The following is a 20,900-nucleotide window of genomic DNA, read 5'->3' on the forward strand; positions in this document are numbered from 1 at the left end:
GTGTCATGGTAAGGGGATAGCTCTACAAGCTATCCCCTTACTATGACCCCGTGCCCTAACCTTAAGGTCCATGAGTACTGCACGGAAGTTCAGTACTACACCTGTTCATTGAACTGAACTTCGCGTAAGTGCACTTTCGATTAAGTGCACTTTCGCTGCAGTGAGCATTCCATGCACTATTTCAAATTAGTGAAAATTCGATCTAGTGTATGGAACCCATATATATATCTGATATTTTAATCAACACTTTTTTTTATTATTCATTGCATTATTAGCACCAATGTATGACTTTATTGTAACAGATGATATAAAACACTGCAAAGCACTGTATCACATCATAAATATTCTAATTCACTATCTTATGCAGCTTGCAGAATTAATGCTAAAGCACTGTTTTTAGCAATTAAGTTGGAATTGGCATTATAAAAAAGAAGTAATATAGACTTTTATTAAGACTCAAGCTTTGATACAAAATAAGCATTGCACAATTTACCTTACAATATTTTAAAGACCATAGATGATACATGACACATATTCCTTTCACTTTTTCTTGAATTACTTTATCTTGTATAATGTTATAGTTATATGCTTTGTTACATGAACAGAATATTTCAGACTTTGATCCCTGTTGATACATAACAGTGTTCTGATGCTTTTAACAAATTTCTCACTCACATGACAAACCAGTAGCTTTATTTCTAAGCAGTGCTTGTCTCTAATACAAAATGTTTTAAACAAATAATTTTTAGCACACATTATGCTGATATATTTTGTACATTTGAAAGGAACAGCATGAATAAGCCCTCAGTATTGCCAACGCTATGTTTAAAGTACATAACCTATTGTCTTTTTATAATGAGTACCTTGATATATATATATATATATATATATATATATATATATATATATATATATATATATATATATTCTCTAGATAGATTTGTGGTCCTTTCTTAAGATTTGCCACTGTATTTGACATCTCAATAATACACAAAAATGAAAAGCATGCTTACTTCAAAAGACATACTGTATATGGATTTGGAACAGCTTCTCTCATCTTCTGGAGTTTGCCTTCACATACGTTGACTTGGTTTATCAAAACCTACCTTTAAGTTGACAGGCTGTATCAGCAAGCAACACTCATTTATACTGAATGCTTCTATCAGTTCTGCCCTGGAAGCAAAACATATTTCTCAATTAACATCATTTATTTATTTTATTTATTTACGGACATTTGGTTACTGGGAAAGTCTAACGGGGTAGTAGCCCATTTGCAGTGGAGGCCAGGGTAAAAATGCTCCAAAGTGTTACAAAAACATTTTAAGAGTAATAATATTACAAACTTCAAAAATAATAGAAAAATTATCTACAGTTTAAATAACGGCAATTTCCGTGTTAAGTATGTCCAACAGCTCTGGGTTTGACATACCTTTGTATGTTAGGCAGAGATCATCTCTGAGGAGGCGATATGCGATGGAGTAAAGCTGGAGTTTTTTGAGATGGTCAGTGTAGGGCATCTGTTTGAGGCCAGTAATCCTCTTTGTGAGGTATTTCTGCGGCCTTTCCAGTTGTTGTAGATGTCTTGTGAGGCACATTCCAAAAGGGGCATTGTATTCTGTAATGGGTCCAGTGAGTGATGAGTAAAGGGGAACAATGACCTCTTTTTTCCTAGATGAGAAACCTTTAATGATGAGGTGTACCACATAGAAGGATTTCCTGACTACTGTGGCGATGTGATTATCAAAGGAGAGACTATTGTCCACCTGTGTCCCAAGGTCTCTTATCACACTTTCGGTGTTAAGTAGACTACCACCTATGTGGTAGCTCATGGGTACAGAGTTTTTACCAAAGGGGATGACAATGCACTTTTTGGCATTGAGCTTGAGGCCATGGCTTTGACACCAGGCATCTGTCTCCATGAGGCCCTTTTGTAGGATGTCCACATCGTTAGGAGTTTTGATTATGGCTCCTAGTTTGCAGTCATCTGCGAGCTTCATTAGCCAAAGACCTTCTGGGTTAGTCTGTACTTCAGAAAAGTAGACACCAAACAGGAGAGGACCCAGGACTGAACCCTGTGGTAATCCAATTGTCACTGGTCTGAAGTTGGATTTGGAGTCTGCTTCTTTCACAGTGTGGGTTCTCTCAGTGAGCCAGTTGGCAACCCATCTTGTGACATAGGGATTTATACCTAGTTTAGTGAGTTTATCTATAATTCCAGAGTGGGGAATGGTGTCAAAAGCCTTGGTGAGATCTAGATAGGCTGTGTGAACCACCTTACTATTGTCTACGACTTTCGTGACTGCTTCAAAGAAGTCTATCAAGTTTAGGAGACATGATCTGCCTTTTACAAACTCGAACTGGGTGGAGTCCAGAGTTTGGAGATTACCAACATCTTTGTGTATAAGATCCATGATGATACGTTCCATGGCCTTGCAGACCAGGCTCATTAGGCTAATGGGGCAGTCATTCCTGGGGTCCGTGGTGGCTCCTCCTTTGTGGTGTGGGATAACAGTCACTATGTGCCATTCAGTGGACACAAAGTCTGAGGTGAAGGTATGATTGAACATGGAGCTTAAGTGGGGTGCCAGTTCATTCTGCAGTTTGTGTAGAATACAGCCTGGGATGCTGTCACGTCTCATGGATGCTATGTTCTTGGCTTTGGAGAGTGTGGTTTTTACCTGTGCAGCCGTGATTACAGGAAGTTTGCATTCTTCCGGTATAGAGATGGGCCCTTTAGGGGGTGAGAGTGCTGTAAAGTTAGCACTGAACCTATCTGCCAGGATGTTGGCAATATCAGTTGGTTCTGTATATTTAGTGCAATTGTGCTGTAATTCAGAGCAGATCTGAGTGTTGCCATTGAGATTCTTGACATAACTATAGAATGCTTTGTGGATGACTTTAGAATCAGTGGCTATTTTGTTTTCATAACTAGCTTTGGAAGATTTTATGACGGATCTCAATTTCTTACTAAGGCTGACCAGGGAGTTCCTGCAATCATGGAATTTTAGGTGTAGCTTTCCATAGGAAGTGGGCACAGGTTTAAAGGTGAAAGTGGATGTAGTGATATGTGGCTGTTGGACAGGGTTGGGATTAGATGCTGGGGAATCGATCGTTAGAGATGGTATCTATGAAAGATATGTTTCTGACGTATTTACAGTAAACATTGATGTGTATTTCCCAGAATGCCATTTCATTCGCTGGCAAATTAACCATCAGTTTTCCATGTGTATGCACATCACCTTCCATTTTACTGATATACGAAGGACATATTGTGAGTGCAAGTGTAGTATAGTACTAAGGATGTTTCAAATTCCCAAAAACATGGTGATGCTGATAAATATAACTGGCACAAAAGCATATAGACTCTTATGCAGTTTGTTAGTAACAATCAAAACATTCTGGAAAAAAAACACATTAATGGAAATTGTAAAGACTTTAATGAAGAATTAGAATCTAAAAACCTTTAGTAATTGCAAAATATATTAAGTGCAAGATGGCAGTGGAGTTTTTAACCAGATTGTTTAATGAAATTTTGGAAACTGAGAGGATGCCTGAGGAATGGAGAAAAAGTGTTTTGGTACTGATTTTTAAGAATAAGGGTGATGTGCAGAGCTGTAGTAACTACAGAGGGATTAAACTGATCAGTCACAACATGAAGTTATGGGAAAGAGTAGTGGAAGCTAGGTTAAGAAGGGAAAGAGTAGTGGAAGCTAGGTTAAGAAGGGATGTGATGATTAGTGATCAGCAGTATGGTTTCATGCCGGGAAAGAGCACTACAGATGCGATGTTTGCTCTGAGAGTGTTGGTGGAGAAGTACAGAGAAGGTCAGAAGGAGTTGCGTTGTGTTTTTGTAGACTTAGAGAAAGCATATGACAGGATGCCTAGAGAGGAGTTGTGGTATTGTATGAAGAAGTCAGGAGTGTCAGAGAAGTATGTAAGAGTGGTACAAGATATGTACAAGGGTAGTGTGACAGCGGTGAGGTCTGCGGTGGGAGGGACAGATGCGTTTAAGGTGGAGGTGGGATTACATCAAGGATCAGCTCTGAGCCCTTTCTTATTTGCAAAGGTGATGGACAGGTTGACAGACGAGATCAGACAGGAGTCCCCATGGACTATGATGTTTGCAGATGACATTGTGATCTGTAGTGAGAGTAGGGAACAGGTGGAGGAGACGCTGGAGAGATGGAGATATGCTCTAGAGAGAAGAGGAATTAAGGTCAGCAGGACTAAGACAGAATATATGTGTGTGAATGAGAGGGAGGATAGAGGAATGGTGAGGATGCAAGGAGTAGAGGTGGCAAAGGTGGATGAGTTTAAATACTTGGGATCAATAGTTCAGAGTAATGGTGATTGTGGAAGAGAGGTGAAGAAGAGAGTACAGGCAGGATGGAGTGGGTGGAGAAGAGTGTCAGGAGTGATTTGTGACAGACGAGTACCAGTAAGAATGTAAAGGAAGGTCTACAAGAGGGTAGTGAGATCAGCTATGTTATATGGGTTGGAGACAGTGGCACTGACAAAAAGGCAGGAGTTTGAGCTGGATGCGGCAGAGTTAAAGATGTCAAGATGTGCATTGGGTGTGACGAAGGTGGGCAGGATTAGGAATAAGTATATTAGAGGGTCAGCCCAGGTTGGAAGGTTTGGAGACAAAGCCAGAGAGACAAGATTACATTGGTTTGGACATGTGCTGAGGAGGGATGCTGAGTATATTGGGAAAAAGATGCTAAGGATGAAGCTACCAGGTAACAGGAAAAGAGGAAGGCCTAAGATAAGGTTTATGGATGTGGAGAGAGAGGACTTGCACGTGGTTGGTGTCATAGAGCAAGATGTAGAGGACGTGAAGAAATGGAAACAGATGATCCACTGTGGCAACCCCTAACAGGAACAGCTGAAAGAAGATGATGATTAAGTGCAAGATGAATCAAATTACTGAAAGCATTTGCACATATATAGTAGAGCTGCATAGAACAGCTGGAGCTTTGTCAATTTGTACAAAGGCTCCAGGTTGTATTAAGGCTGGCAGGCACTTTGATAGTTTTGGGTGAGATATATTGATCTGATTTGCGATTAAGTATTAAAGAAACTAATATCAGCAGAAACATTTATCAAAAGCACATTGCAATTTCTGATTGCACATTAAACAATGTGTACTTTTCTCCTAACACAGTAAATGTTTTTGGTGTGGCACAATGTCTCATAAGTTGATTGATAAGTGTTGGTTAAGACATGAATATTGTAGAGAATGTCATAAGAAAGTCTATAATGATGATCACAAAGGAGAAAAATGACAAATGGATATTACATGGCAAAAAAAGATTACAGGACAGAAGTCATGAATCAGAATGTTTACATAAATTAGTGGATGGATGAAATGAAGATGGGCCAGACAGTTAAAGGCTGGCACAGGGCATAAACCCTATGACCTTATGTCAGTCTAGTGGCTGTTAGTTAGTCTGTGGCTAAAATTTTTTAGACCAGGGGATAGAATATCATTACAACCATCTAGCTCAGGTACATTTCCATGTGGTAAATTTCAGGCTTGCCCATTTGTACAGCAAGTTTTTTCTAACATTAACAATAAACATTTTTGCTCAGATGGTTCATATAATTGTAGGACTAATAGGGTGGTTTATGCTATTACATGTGGATGTAACAAGTTTTACATTGGGCAAACCAAAAGAATGTTTAAAGTGAGGCTTTTAGAACATCTTAGGGATATACGAAACAAGAAAATGGAGAGCCCTTTGGCTCAACATTTCTGTGAATTTCATAATGGTAGTAGTGATGGTTTAAAAGCTACTATTTTACAACAGGTAGCTAAGTTTGAATCTGATGATTTAATTGTGGGTAAATTACTTTTAAAAAAGGAAACTGTTTTTATTTTAAAATATAGCACTTTATTGCCTAAAGGTTTAAACACAGAATGTTGTTGGAAAAATGTGATTTAACCAATAGGCTTTTACTAATTGTATAAACTAATTGAATAATTGTTTTATTGATTGATTTGTGTGATTATATAAACTGTGTTTTGTTACTGATACTTTACTCCTTGAAGGCTTACAGTGGCTGAGGCGCTAGAGTGATAAGAGATTAAACGTGGTTTTTTGGATCTTGTTTTGTTGTTTCTGTGTTGTAGTGCTGTGCTTCCTTGGTTCACATCAGTTTTAGTCGTTGCTGCTGGTATCTTATGTTATTAGTCCTAATATAATAAATGAAGTACAGAAGCTGGAAAGTGGTACATGCATTGACTAAAGTGAAATGGACTGACTAGACTGTGGGGGATGTTTGCATTTGTGGAGATTTCAAAGTCAGCAGTGATCCAGTGTAAACGACTGTATGATATCTTCTGCCAAAATATTTTGTATCTCTGGCATTTTTGAAAATGTATCTAGTACTAACATAATTACAGGCAGAAGTGAAAAGGTATTCTAGGAGATCTATAGACTTAGTATAACTAAAGGGAATTGTTGCAGAATAATCAAAAAATTATTTGTCTGCCAAGCTGAGCTCTGTGATGTAGAGGGATAAAGATCTGACTATGAGAAAGATGACCTGGGTTCAAATAGTGACTAGGGTGCCAGAAAAACAAATTTAGAGAAGGTGGAAATTCCCAGCTGATGCCAGCACATATATCCTGAAGAAGGAGGAAGTGTATTTTTTGTCAGACAATTACCAATATGCAAATGGAGGCTTGCGGAACAGCAGAATGGCCAGAATTCACAATATGAGCTCAAGAAACCCAAGTTGGTGATGGTTGCCCTTATAAATGTATGGGAAGAAGCATATATCCACGTGAAGGGCATAGGATGGATGCTCATTTTAACCAACAAGTGGTGTGGTTAGAACCTCATTAGAAAAGCCCTCAATGGCAGGATGATTGTGAGTACATGAACCACCTCTGTGGCTATCTGAATGATTGCTCCTACACTCAGCTATCACCCACATGCTGGGATACCCAGTACAGAGGAACAAAAGGTCTGAATACCAAAAGGTGAGGCTTAATGGCTTGTAAGCAAGAGGGGAAAAAGTATATAGAAAACCAAAACATTTTGAGTGACATTTTCACCTGCCATTTGACAAAATCAGTGGAACACATACTCCAAAGAATTCTTAAAATGTAATGCCCTCAGATTTAGCCTTTTGACTGTGGCAAATAATGACAAACACCAGGACAAACTATTTAAAGTCCTTGACAATAAGACAGATATGAGGTTATCCAAGATGGCATCCCATATTTTTGAAATGTGGTTGACAAAAATAGAAAATGCAAATTAAGAAATAGTTTGAAGGTTATGTTTAAGTCATCTGGGCTTCAGAGATTATCACAAAGGAGGTTATATGTAGAACTAATGAGTTACCACCTCAGCTTTCTATTGAATATATCACTCATACTTGTAACCTTAAATATCTACCCGCAGAATGCATCTACATGACAAAAATAGAGGACTATGAAAGTGTTTCCAGGGGAACAAGGAAATGATCACTTCAGAGGAAGTACTTACTTTCTTTGCATCATCAGTAGCAACAAAGTTTACATTGTACTAAAATAGTGCAGGCATATTGCATAAAATCCAGCATGGTACAGAAATATCCAGTGCAACTGTTTCAAGATCGCTGACAAATGCTGAGTGCAGTAACTCTTTTGTAAATATCAGACACTTTAGTGAGAATCCTGGAATAGTGAGACTGGATGAGTGAGAAGGCAGATTTACTTTTACAATGTCTGAAATCAGTTCTGAAAATATTCCCTTTTTTCTAACGTATCTCAGAGTTAGTATATGAAAACGGCATGGGTGTGGAGGTATAACCTCAGGCCAGTAGGGGTGCAGGGTGATTGCTCCCTGCTGAAAATAACTTTAAAGGATAACAGTGATTTTTGACATTTCCTTGTTTATTGCATTTTCTTATCTTTTTTCATAATTCCATGACTCAGAATTACAAGTCTTGGAATTTTGATATGGAACCATGAAATGTATATATTCCATTTAGACAAAGCAATCCATTAGCTTTATTTGTTTATTTTTTGTGTGTGTGTTAGCAAGTTGAACAATTCTTCTGCGGACAAAAAAGTTTATGCTGGTTATGGATCTCTGGCTGTTTACAGCCATTTTCTAACAAAGGGGGTCATATTGACTGTCCATGTTTCAGTGTTGGACACTGTTTCTTGGATGACACTCGTATAATTTTGAATATAACAAGACTAAGATAAAACAGAAATGCTGATGGACTGACAATAATAATGCATCTCAGCCTGAGGAGCCCAAACTATGGAGCCACTGGATGTGCATTATACATCCATTGTTGCTCAGTTACCTGTGACTAATATTGCTGTTCCAAAGGCAAAACCAGATATGATCATGTCATGTGTATATGGTTTAGAGGTGATTTTATTTTATACATAGTCATTGCTGCTAGCAAAGTGCAACAATCTGTATGAATAGGAACTTAATTATGTGATTCCAGACTTGTAATTCCAGTCAGTCTAGGTTGCAGAATGCTGAATACTACACATAAGGACGTCTCTGAGGAATGAAGTCCTTAGCCTGTAGCTTCATGTGCTCCACTGAAACTTCACTAAGGAAAATGAAGACCTAGAAACCTAGCTATGAGTTGTTTTGGATGTGAACTGTTCCAAAATCCAGCATCACTGTTAGCTCTGCATCCTTGTAAGTGACCATTTGTACCATGGTCATATATTCATGTTGACTTTGCCTGTCTCCAATTCAGGACGGTGATGTATAGTCTGATCAGCTGAAGTGATCTGTATAAAGTCCATAACTGTCATAAAGGATGTGGTAGATTTGTGCTGTTAGAAGGTCCACATTTAAGGACATGTTTAAGATTTGGTGTACTGTTATGTATCTGAAAGAATTATTTCTTTGCTTGCTTTTTATAAGGGAGGGGGGTGTGTAGGAGAGGTAGTTTAGCTTGTTTTGGTGCAGGAGCGAATAAAGCTCTATTTATTTTGTTTCAGACTGATTGTTAGCTGTTTTCTGAGTAGCTAAGTTTGCAGGCTGTCAGTAGCGTTTTTGAACATCACGTAGAGTCAGGCTGTCAGTAGCATTTTTGAACATCACGTAGAGTAATACTATATTTTTGGAAGGAGTGCAAAGAGGCCATGTGATCAGCATATCAAATGATGTTGGATGTTTTCAGGTCACTGAGAAGCTTGTTAATGCAAATTCTGAAAAGTATAGGTGCAGGACTAGGAACTTGTGGGACACAAGAGTAAACTGTTTTAGAGATGACAGAGTTATTGTGTTTGACACAGAAAGCTCTGTTGGAAGGCTAGTTGTTGAGCCATTGCATTTTAGAGGATCTGATACTGTTTGGGCAAAGGGGGTGAAGCAGAAGTACACCATTAACTGATTCAAAGGTTTTGGCAAGGGGTATGAACTGTTAGTAAGTATAGCATTGAGAAGAATGTATGGGGGTGTTTGAGTGCTTCTGTGCTTTATGAATTCATGTTAATGGGATATACTGCTGTTGCAGTGGCAGAAAATGGCTGTGTGAGTTGGTTGTAGGCTACACTTTCTAGCAGTTTATTTTGGATAGTAATAAGTAAGATTGAATGGAAGTCATCAGAGTGTGTGTGAGTGAGGGGAGTCTTGGTAAGATTTAAGGTTAGAGGTGACAATTGCTTTTTTCCATATGTCAAGGAATGCATGTTCTGACAGTGATATTTTGAAAACATACTATATATGTGACATGTCAGATTTCCATATTCCATTCGAAACCATTGTAAATATTTATACTTTGCCCACCACAGACTACACTCTTTTTGCATTAGCACATATGTGTGTGTGTGTGTGTGTGTGTGTGTGTGTGTGTGTGTGTGTGTGTGTGTGTGTGTGTGTGCGCGTGTGTGTGTGTGTGTGTGTGTGTGTGTGTGTGTGTGTGTGTGTGTGTTGGGGGTTGTCATTACTTGCTGCTTGCCTATCACTTAGCTTTACACCATAACTGTGACATACCCTCCTGCTAGAAAACAAACTCAACTCAGCCAATCTTCTGCCCAGGCCAATTCTCTGGGATTATAGACTCACTATCAGAACAGGCTCACTGTTGGTATTCACAGATGTCAGGTTTCTGTACTTGACGGCAAGTTATTTGCCATTTGGAAGCAAACCAATGCTTTTCGTATGCATGCAAGTCAACACAAAATTTACTGACATATTATAAGGTTCATTACTGAAAGGAATGTGAAAGTTTAATGTTTTGGCTGATAACAGTTTAAAGCTGATTCTGTCATATTTCCATCATTTTTAAGCAAAAAACAGTAATAAACAAATTTACTAGCATGAAGGAATATTGGAAGGAAAGGTATAGTATATATTGAGTCCCCCTGATTACAATGGAAAGCCTTCACACAGCAGATAGATCTCACTGGGCTGCAAGCAAAACCAAATAACTGACCTATGCCCCCCAGTGTTCACCTTATGTCAATGCTGCAGCTATTATTAACAATCATCTGAACTCCTTTAGCAGCAATAACCTGCCTTAAAGTAGTGAGTAATCAAAACTTACAAGTATGACATAAACTTCAACAAAGAATAACATGCAATAACTACTATTTTAATTCATTGTTTTGGTTCATTTTATGAACATTTTTGTAATTAGTAGGTAACTATTGCAGGTAAAGAGACTTCAACTGAAACAGAACTTTGTCAAATTAGTGAGCCATTTATAGCTCTAATGCTACAAAATACACAAGCAATTTCATTGTCTGGAAAGTTTCATAATAAATTCTAAGTTTTAAAAAGAAGTATATTACCATAGCTAAAAATAGATTTCATGCTATTAAATGAAAGCAGTTCATTATTTTAAAAAATGCCTTTCAGATGATACAGTGAAAGTATTCTTAAAATAATCAAACTCTAGGTATTAGTACATTGCCATGATACACGTCAATGCATAAAATGCAATGGCAACACAATAATAAGTATTCTTCTTCTTTTGGCTTTTCCCGGTTAGGGGTCGCCACAGCGGATCACCTGTCCACTCATGATTGGTAGTGGAGTTTTACAGTGTCGAGTTGCCAGCCCGGCGCCCAACCTTCCACAGAAGGCACACACATGTGCACGCACTCACACCTAGCGCCAATTTAGAGTGTCCAATCCAACTACAGCATGTCTTTGGGATGTGGGAGGAAACCGGAACACCTGGAGGAAACCCATGCGACACAATACTAAATACTAAGTATATAGACAGTAAATCAACAGATGTGCTAAAGCTCAGTTTAATAAACACAATAGTTGTTGTAGGGAGCTTGCTCCAGTGTTTTTCTGAAAAAACAGATATTCCCCTATATCTGAAATAATACAACCTCTGTATTAGTGTACTTAGTTTTTGAAGGTATGAAAGACATAGGGCTAGATTCGATAAATGCTTCACTTCATGTATACATTCTTATCACATTTTATGTGCTTTCTAGTTTATACTAAGTGTACTTGTAGTCTACACTTTGTGGTAACCTTTATGAATCCCTGTCAATATTTAAAGCTACAAGAATATCAGTAGGAAAACTAAAATTAGGAGGAAGAAGGTGTGAGTTATGTCTGTGTTATCTGATTACTCAGAACAGTGTACACTTAGTGTAAGCGTTATTGAATCACGGGTATTTTAATTATATTTCATTTTGCTGTATTTGTTGTTGCATTTTCCTCTGCAGGATAGCCATCTACACAACATACATAACACATGAGCACTTGTTGACTACATGAAACTTAGTTTCATTGTTTCACTGAATGTGACCATTCCTCTAAAAACCATGGCCTTCTATCATTTGTAACTACTCAACACAAAGAGTTTTAATGCTTGAGTTGTTAGAACTTAGCTTCATGATTTTATTCGGCTCCATGTGATGCTTGTACGGTCTCTTGTTGTTTACTTATAAATGTATACATATAATATCCTGCTTGAAATTATTTTCTCTGCTATCTCCTGCGAAAGATATATACTGAGTGGATAATGAATACAAATTTATACATAACCAAACATAGTACATTCAAATATGAACCAATGAAAATATTTAAATGCTACAAATCTACTTGACTTTGTATTTGCATTATTTTGTATATAAAATGCATTGCTTGATGCTAACTAACATCCAGTAATAGATTCATAGCGAGTTTAGGAGCCTTTGGAATTAAGATGTTTACATTTCAAAAACAGTTTAATTAATATTCACTCTCTGGGTAGCACTGCAGTCAAAGATGTTTTTCTTTTATTTGAGCTTTAAATTAAACCATGATCACGAATGCATCTAAATACTTAGTAAAGGTTATTTCAGTTGAAGAAAGACTACTGTGGTTTAATATCTCATTTACTTAGGAATTCCTTTGAGGATAACAATCAACAAGTACATTTATTCCTACCTAGTTGCTTGCCAAAATATAGCAAAGAAGGAAATAATATGAATGTATGCACTGAAATACCTGAAAGCAATTGCATATTATGGAATAAAACGCAGACAAATGAAGCATTTATTTCGATGATTGAAACATACTTACAATTGTATATGAATTGACTGGCAATCTAGGCTTCAGTAGGATATTAGAAAACTGGAAGAGCAAATTATAGCCCGCACACCTGTGCCTGACTAACACTAATGAGCTGGTAGAATTATGCCTCCAGAGAGAAATTTCAATTTGCTTTAAGACCTGAAGGCTGTCACACGTTACTCCTAATTTCCCAGAATTAATGCACGCTTGCTCTTCTACAGGAGACAGTGCACTTCTTTTTGATTAGTTTGTAAAGTGATAAGGGGCACAAACAGACCACTTCAACTTTAGAGCATGAAGTAAACATGCTTTGTGTAACAGATAGATGAATTTTTAGGCTTTTGTTTTTTCAGAGAACACATTCTTTAATTGAACATTAGGAAACAAAGCAAATAATTTGAAATAGGACTGCCAGCAGTGGTTTGTTATATGAATGCTGAGTAAATGACATTCACAGAATGCTTGAATCTGTCTGACTTTTAAACCTGCAAATAAGAACATATTTTTTTTCTGTATAAATCTAAAAAGAATGTCTGGAGACTGGAATGGAGAGCTACATTTTTCTTTGTTTTCACACTTGAGCATTGTATGGATGGATTTTTGGAATAGCTACTGCTTAATATCAATACTTTCTGATGCAATAATCATTTGGGTGTGCATCAAAACTATTTTTCTGAATTTTATATAACTTTATAAATCTTAAAACATAAGTTTATTGCCACCTCTCCTTTCCAAAACAACTGTTACCCTACTAGGATTCAGTACATGCTTTTTGACTTCTGACTGTGTTCCTTTTTTGAACTTGAAGTGATCACAATGATAAAAGCATTATGCAGCTGACTCTTGATTATCATAAGAGGAGGCAAAGGTAAAACATGGGGATGTGATCAGAGAATGGCAGAATATTTCTTCAGCCGATTTGGCCAATTTCTTGTAAATTGACCAGTGAATGTATCAGCCATCCATAAATTAACCACTGTCAGCCTATGCAACTTATCTGCATTATGCTACTCTACTTTGAATCTAGCAATTTGATTCTGTTTCTAAAACTTGCCTTGAGAGGCCATGCACATCTCAAACATTATTCGGTTTGATGCATATGTGTCCACATGTATGTCTTTCCTGGACAAAAGCAGTTCCACATATGCATTTATTAACATCTACACAGCCGGACATACAATAAAATATATCACTGAAGTAGGATAATAAAAACAAGATGAAAGAGGAAGAATTACAGAATGACCCAAGCTGAAAACAAGTCTACCTTGATGCTCTCTAAAGTTGTTGTATGCATCATATAATAAATATGTATTTGTCACATGAATGTCACATGAAAATTCATGTCAAGACATTTTTACTATTGTGAATCTGAATTTTAGCCTTTCTGGTGGAACAGAGGGATAAAGCCCTGAGTTCTGCCCAGATGATATGGGTTTGATTAGCAGCTCAGACATCTGATGGAATGGCATGGAAAGGATGGGAAGACTTCCATTAATAAACTTCCTAAGAAAAGCTTGGTCCAAAGAGGGGGCTTGTCCTTCGATATAAAAACAACAAACATGCTGGGTGAGGAAAGGGAAGTGAGTAGGTCAGAAAAAAATCCTCCCTGGACAAAAACACAAATGAGCTGAGCCCCCAGGACACACTCAGGATCCATAACTGGAGCCAGCAAAACATGGAGTAAGTCTGGGGAGGTTGGAGAGTAGCTGGTAGACCTAACATGGATGTTGGATACTGGGGTCCGGGCCAGTAACAATGAGGTCTGAGGGGATAAAAAAAATGTGATTCTGAATTTCAAGTTGCTGGATACCTAACATATAAAAGAAATTGGACACAGAAAATTACAATCAGTTGTTTAGTCATAATGAAAATGTGTTTCACTTCATTGATGACGTAAGCAAGTAAGCAAAGACTGAGGGTAGTGCTTTGTCTAAGGCAACTTGTAAGGTGACAACATCTGAACTATGCCTGAACAGATGGCCATTAAATTTTGCATTGAGTGAAATCACCTCTATTTTCTGGATAATAATGACTCTAGCTTATGTATCTGCCTCCACCCTTCTGAACGTCCATTTTGTCTCCCAGTATATCTTTTCTGCTTTCCCTTTTCAGGTCCTTCACTTCTACTTGCACATCTTACTGATTCACTTGAGTCTCAGTCTTGGAGGAGAAATAGGAAGAATTGAAATTTCAAGTAAGAAGACTTTGTTGACTGTGGAACAAGGCTTAACACTAAATGGCTACCTCCAAAATAGCACTGACATGGTAAAAGTACAATGTCCCATGTCATTCACTTCTAAGGTTCACCACAGTCTACAAATGGTCCTTTTTATACTTTTTCATATAATAAACATAGACATCCCTTATTCATAGGCATTTTTATCCTTCAATGACAATGTGCTTTTTATAAATGACCAGTACCATTCAAACCCAAAAAACACTCTGAACAGTGAACAGGTAGTTATCAAATGACTTTAGAAGATCCAGACATTTTCATTCTTGATGAGGCATGCCTGGGGATTCATTAACAATGGTGTAGGCTTTGAGATAAGTAGCAGTGCTCATGAATATGCATGCTGCTCATTGTGCTTAGGTGATTCCACGCACAGTTTTGTGGCCAGAAGCAGTATTAATGGCCATAAAACAGTTTTGCGAGCATGGAACGTATCATCATGGAACTCCTAAACAAAGACATTGGTAACCTCCAAACTCTGGATCCCACCCAGTTCGGGTTTGTGAAAGGCAGATTATGCCTCCTGAACCTGATCGACTTCTTTGAGGCAGTCACCAAAGCCGTGGATGAGGGTAAGGTGGTTCACACAGCCTATCTTGACCTCGCCAAGGCCTTCGACACCATCCCCCATTCTGGAATTATAGCTAAACTCACTAAACTAGGATATAAATCCCTATGTCACAAGATGGGTTGCCAACTGGCTCACTGACAGAACCCACACTGTAAAAGTTGCAGACTCCAAATCTGACCTCAAGGCAGTGACAAGTGGAGTGCCACAAGGTTCCATCCTGGGACCTCTCCTGTTTGGTATCTACTTCTCTGCAGTACAGACTAACACAGAAGGCCTTTGGCTTATGAAGTTCGCAGATGACTGCAAACTAGGAGTCATAGTCAAGTCCCCAAATGATGTGGACATCCTACAGAAGGGCCTCACTGAGACAGATGCCTGGTGTCAGAGCATGGCCTCAAGCACAATGCCAAAAAGTGCAGTGTCATCCCCTTTGGTAAAAAACTCTGTACCCATGAACTACCACATAGGCAGCAATCTATTTAACACTGAATACATGATAAGAGACCTTGGGACCCAGGTGGACAGTAGTCTCTCCTTTGATAGTCACATCGCCACAGTAGTCAGGAAGTCCTTTTACATGGCACACCTCATCATAAAAGGGTTCTCAACCAGGAAAAAAGAGGTCATTGTTCCCCTCTACTTGTCACTCATTAGACCCATTATAGAGTACAATGCCCCTTTTGGAATGTACCTCACAAGACATCTGCAGCAGCTGGAAAGGCCACAGAAGTACCTCACAAAGAGGATTACTGGCCTCAAACAAATGCCCTACACTGACCGCCTCAAAAAACTCCAGCTTTACTCCATAGCATATCGCCTACTCCGAGGTGATCTCTGCCTAACATATAAAACTATGTCAAACCCAGAGCTGTTGGACATGCTACAGCTAAAGAAATCCCAATCCCTCCAAGCTACATGCTCTAGGGACCTAAACCTTGTCACCACAATAAAAAGGACAAGCTGGAGGGATAGATTCCTGTCCCAGAGACTTCCTATACTCTGGAACAAGCTACCCATTTATGTCAAGCAAAGCTCTTCATTAGCACTCTTCAAGAAAAATCTTGATGAGTGCATGGGAAATAGGAAATACACCCCGGGGATCACTTCTGTGTCTCTGCTGGACAGTGGCACAGGAAAATAACTTTCTTGGGTGGTGTAAGCTATGGTACCTTGCTGGCTATGCTTACGTAGGCTCTTGAGCCGATAGCCTAGTACCTACCTATGAACCTATGAGCACATAATATAAACAAATGCATTTGTCTGTAGGCAAACATATTATGCAAGCACTTGTGGACAGCTTATATGAAGTAAAGGTAACTGGCTTTTAAGCATTTAGATGCAGGGGATGTGAAATTGGGCTACTATACACAGCATACAATGTGAACAGTGCAGGGATAATTATGAGGGGAAGGTAAATGGAAAATTGTACTCATTCAATGCAAGTAAATCTTGATGATGCCACAAAGAAACCGTTTTCAATAGAAAGACTTCCATATTGATGGTAATAATAAATAATCCTGTTTCCAAATGTTTGCGCATGTACGTAACTTAAAAATGGATATGCTAACAATGGATGTGATAAGAATAAAATGCAACATTGTAAGAAAGGGTAGTAAATGTGATATTAATGTTAACAACATGCTGAGTTGAGACAATAGTCTTAGCCGGCATGTGTTTTATATATGTGTGCATGATAAACAGTAATATAATAACAATCACAATTCACAAGTGAAAATTGGCAACAAAGATCTGATGACATTGTGGTAGTTCAAGGTCTCTGTTTGTAAATGGAGTGCATGTATTAAAGGACTATACTGGGCATGTTCACATTACAGAGAACACTGCCATCACACCATGTAAACAACACAAACACATATATTATTTGCAGTAATGTTTGTGTCTTTTGGCTTTTCCCGGTTAGGGGTCGCCCCAGCCGAACTCCGGTCCGCTAATGATTGGTAGTTGATTTTTACGTGCCGAGTTACCAGCCCTGACGCACAACCTTCAACGAAGGTATGCCCATTCACACATGTCTCCACGCAGAAGACGCTTTAGCTGAGAATCGAACCGGACAGAGTCTTACTGTTAGCTGACAACGCTACCGCAGCACCACCTCCGCGGATAAAAATAGAGAATAATAACTTCATACAGTGTTTGTGTAATGTCAATATATTCACAGAATGTTACCCTTGACTAGAATTGAACAGGAAGCTATGTAAGTCCACCGAATACCAACATATGTATGAATTGCACGCACCATAGTGAAATTCTTAATAAAGCTGTGAGATTCCACCTATGTAAAGTCATTACATCATGTGATTGTGTTTCAATTTGTATGAGATAAAAGGGCTGGAAAGATTTCTCCCACTGTATTTATACATATTATAACACTTGTGGATGTCATGCATGCATAACAGCATTAGGACATGCAATGCTTACAGAGAGCCAATATAAGTTTTGAGCACCTATGTGATGACAGAAGCTACATGATATTGAGAAGGCTAAATGTGCCACAGTGCCACTGGTGATACAAGTGTGAGATATTTTGGTCTTTAAAGCAATGACATCTTTTTTTTGCCGCAAGGGTGATGTGTTCCTGTCATTTCTTTAAAATAATGTTGCTATCTCTTTGTTTCTCACACAACATTGCTTGTTGCTAGGTATACCCACACACATGTGGTGAATAATACAATCATCACTGTGACGGAAGAATGGCAATCAGGCACAATATGCGGATAATCATGGATTCAAACACATACTTTACAGAACATAGTCGATTGTCTTCATGCCACAGGAAAAGCCCTAGTAGTTCTCACATGAAAGCCAAATATCATCCCATGACATCATCATTATCAAAGAAAGCATTTCTGTGTGAAAAAGGATCAGAAATCATTGTAATAGGAATCACCATCCCTACAAGTACACAGCAGATAGCTGGGTGATAACATTGCTACTTATCTGCACATTCACATTCATACTTACACAAGTGATTCCAAGGAGTAATGGCTGGATTCGAGCAGAATATCTAAGATCACAAGGTACAGAACACTGCATAATATTTCTGTTAAAAGTGTGATAAAGTGCAGTGGGAGCTGTGTCCAAAGTTAAATGCATTCTCCTCAGTGGAAGTGGACACAGCACATTTGATATTAAGGTGTTCCTTACCTGTCACTAGACTCCCCACTCACCCCACACACACACACACACACACACACACACACACACACACACACACACACACACACACACACACATACAAGTTCCCCATGGTGAGAACTGAACATCGTACCCATCTAGTTACACAATGTGCTGAGCACAGTATTAGTCATAAGCACCATAGGAGATGTTTAATGATGTGACAAAGCACATTTGTAATTAGTAAACATTCACTGTTTAGAACAGCTGATGCTATACATCACAGGTTTTGGGACAAATGCATGTGCATGAGTAGGCCAGTGTAACAGCACTGTACTTGTACCATGTAATTACATACTTCTCTGCTAAGATTTATATACTTTCCTTCATGTACATTGCATTACTGTCAGGGATATGTACCCATTTTACAGTATGGGATGCCATTGATAATCACAGTTGCAAACCTGGGATTATCAATCAAGCATTCCTGGATGATTGCATGGAAATTGTAAATATTTAGTTTCACTGTCACTTGCCTTGTCTCATGCTTGCACAATGTCCATTGACAATGCAAATATTTCCTAAATATGACCGTGCACTGCAGAATAACAGTGTTGGATTATGTGTGAATAGGTTAACCAAGCTTGTAACACATTTGCAAGTGTAAGCATTGGAGTGCAAACATATAGTAACAGACTGACTTATTTAAGTCAACATCACTCAGAAATCTAGATAACTAGTTGTCAAAATTTAATACAGAAATACAGAAGTGCAAACCAAATAAAGAATTATTAGTTGTAATTTTTTACTCTCTGCCTGAAATGCTCAATTGAGCTGCTGTTTGCAGTGTTTGTGCATGAGCAATCATATCTTGAGGTGTTGAACTTCAACTGGGAATTAGCAGTAGTCTGTGTTGCTCTCTGGTGATTTTCATGAAAATAAGCCATATACACATACAACCATCTCTGAATCTGATAGAATACAGAAAAGATAAGTGTTATTGTCATATTTCAGATGTCATGATTTACACGTGTCAAGGCAGTTGCAGTTTATTCAATCCTTAAATGTATTTTACAGCTGTATTATAAAAGATAAGAAGGACTAATTATGTTATTGCTGATGGAAACATGACTTACAGAAACAGTTTTGAATCAAGGAAGTTTAATGGATGACACAGGTGGTTTGGGAAGAGGTGGCCAGTTCGTATCAGGGATTCCCTTTAAGACATACTTAGAAATTAATTCATGTTTCCTTTTTGCTCACATTTGTGTTGTGCTACTGTTTGGTTTATCATCATAATTAATCAGGCAAGATATGCACAAGCTAGGCTACACAACGGGGAGCAAGCACATTAATATAGCAACAGGATGATGGTGTGTTAACAAAAGCTGTATCCAGCATTTACACCCACAGGAGTCACAAAAAAACATTCAAAACCAATTTGGCATATTTCAGGATTCAAACCTTGAGAGTATTCCAAAACAAAATGTACAGACCTGAGGATTATCTAAACAACCACATACCTCACAAAGTTCCCATGTGATAACAGATTTCAGCAAAAGAGAATGTATGTAATTCGTTATCCTCGTGACAACTGTATCCTATACATTGAACTCTTCAGCTTGTTCAGATGTACATTAACCTGACTATGCATAGCTAATCACAGCAGAGAGAAGGGCACCCAAATAATTTGTCCAAGGCAACACTCACACGATTTTGCCATAAGCTGTGTACTTCCATTTAGCCTCACTTGCATTTGATGCTCACTGCCAGACATTATTCAAATGCAGAGGAAAAGGACTAATGACACAGAAGGGAGAAGATACATAGACAGGGTGAGAGGGTGGCAGGGACCAAGTAGTGTATGACAGAAGCAGGACAGTGTTGGCTGAAAACAATATGTAGACAACAGCTACACATAAAACAGTGTACTAACAACAGTCAGTAACACTTGGTTAATGCCTGGATTAGAACCATTCAAAGTATGCAAAACTCTATAGCTGGATTTGAGCATTAGCACATAATTCCATAAAGGAACTCCTACTTCAAACATTTTAAATCAGACAGTTGAAGGACGGTGACAACTTACTAAAGCAGAAGGCTGAACAGAGAAAGAGAGACAGACAGACAGATGGAGAGAGAAATAGCAAAATGATTTTCTGTGGGACATGTAGAACATCTGTATCATGTGCTGCTATGACTTATTTCCTCATTATTACTCTGCCATGGTCTATACAATAAAGTGCTTGCTACAGGGAGCAAGATGAGGTAGGAGAGCACAAGCAGCATTAACACATAAGCAGGATGGGGGTTACTAAGTCTCCCTTTTGGAGATGGAATGCTTTTGCAAATGCTTACTTGCTCCACTGTTCAAATGGTATGTTAATGAAATGTCATAAATGGAGAGAAATACAGATGTTTGCAGTTAACTGTATGAAAGGTATATAAAATGTCATAAAATAAT

Source organism: Protopterus annectens, chromosome 2.part0 (assembly GCF_019279795.1).
Source record: "Protopterus annectens isolate FY-2018-M chromosome 2.part0, PAN1.0, whole genome shotgun sequence".
In the NCBI taxonomy this organism is placed as follows: domain Eukaryota; kingdom Metazoa; phylum Chordata; order Ceratodontiformes; family Protopteridae; genus Protopterus; species Protopterus annectens.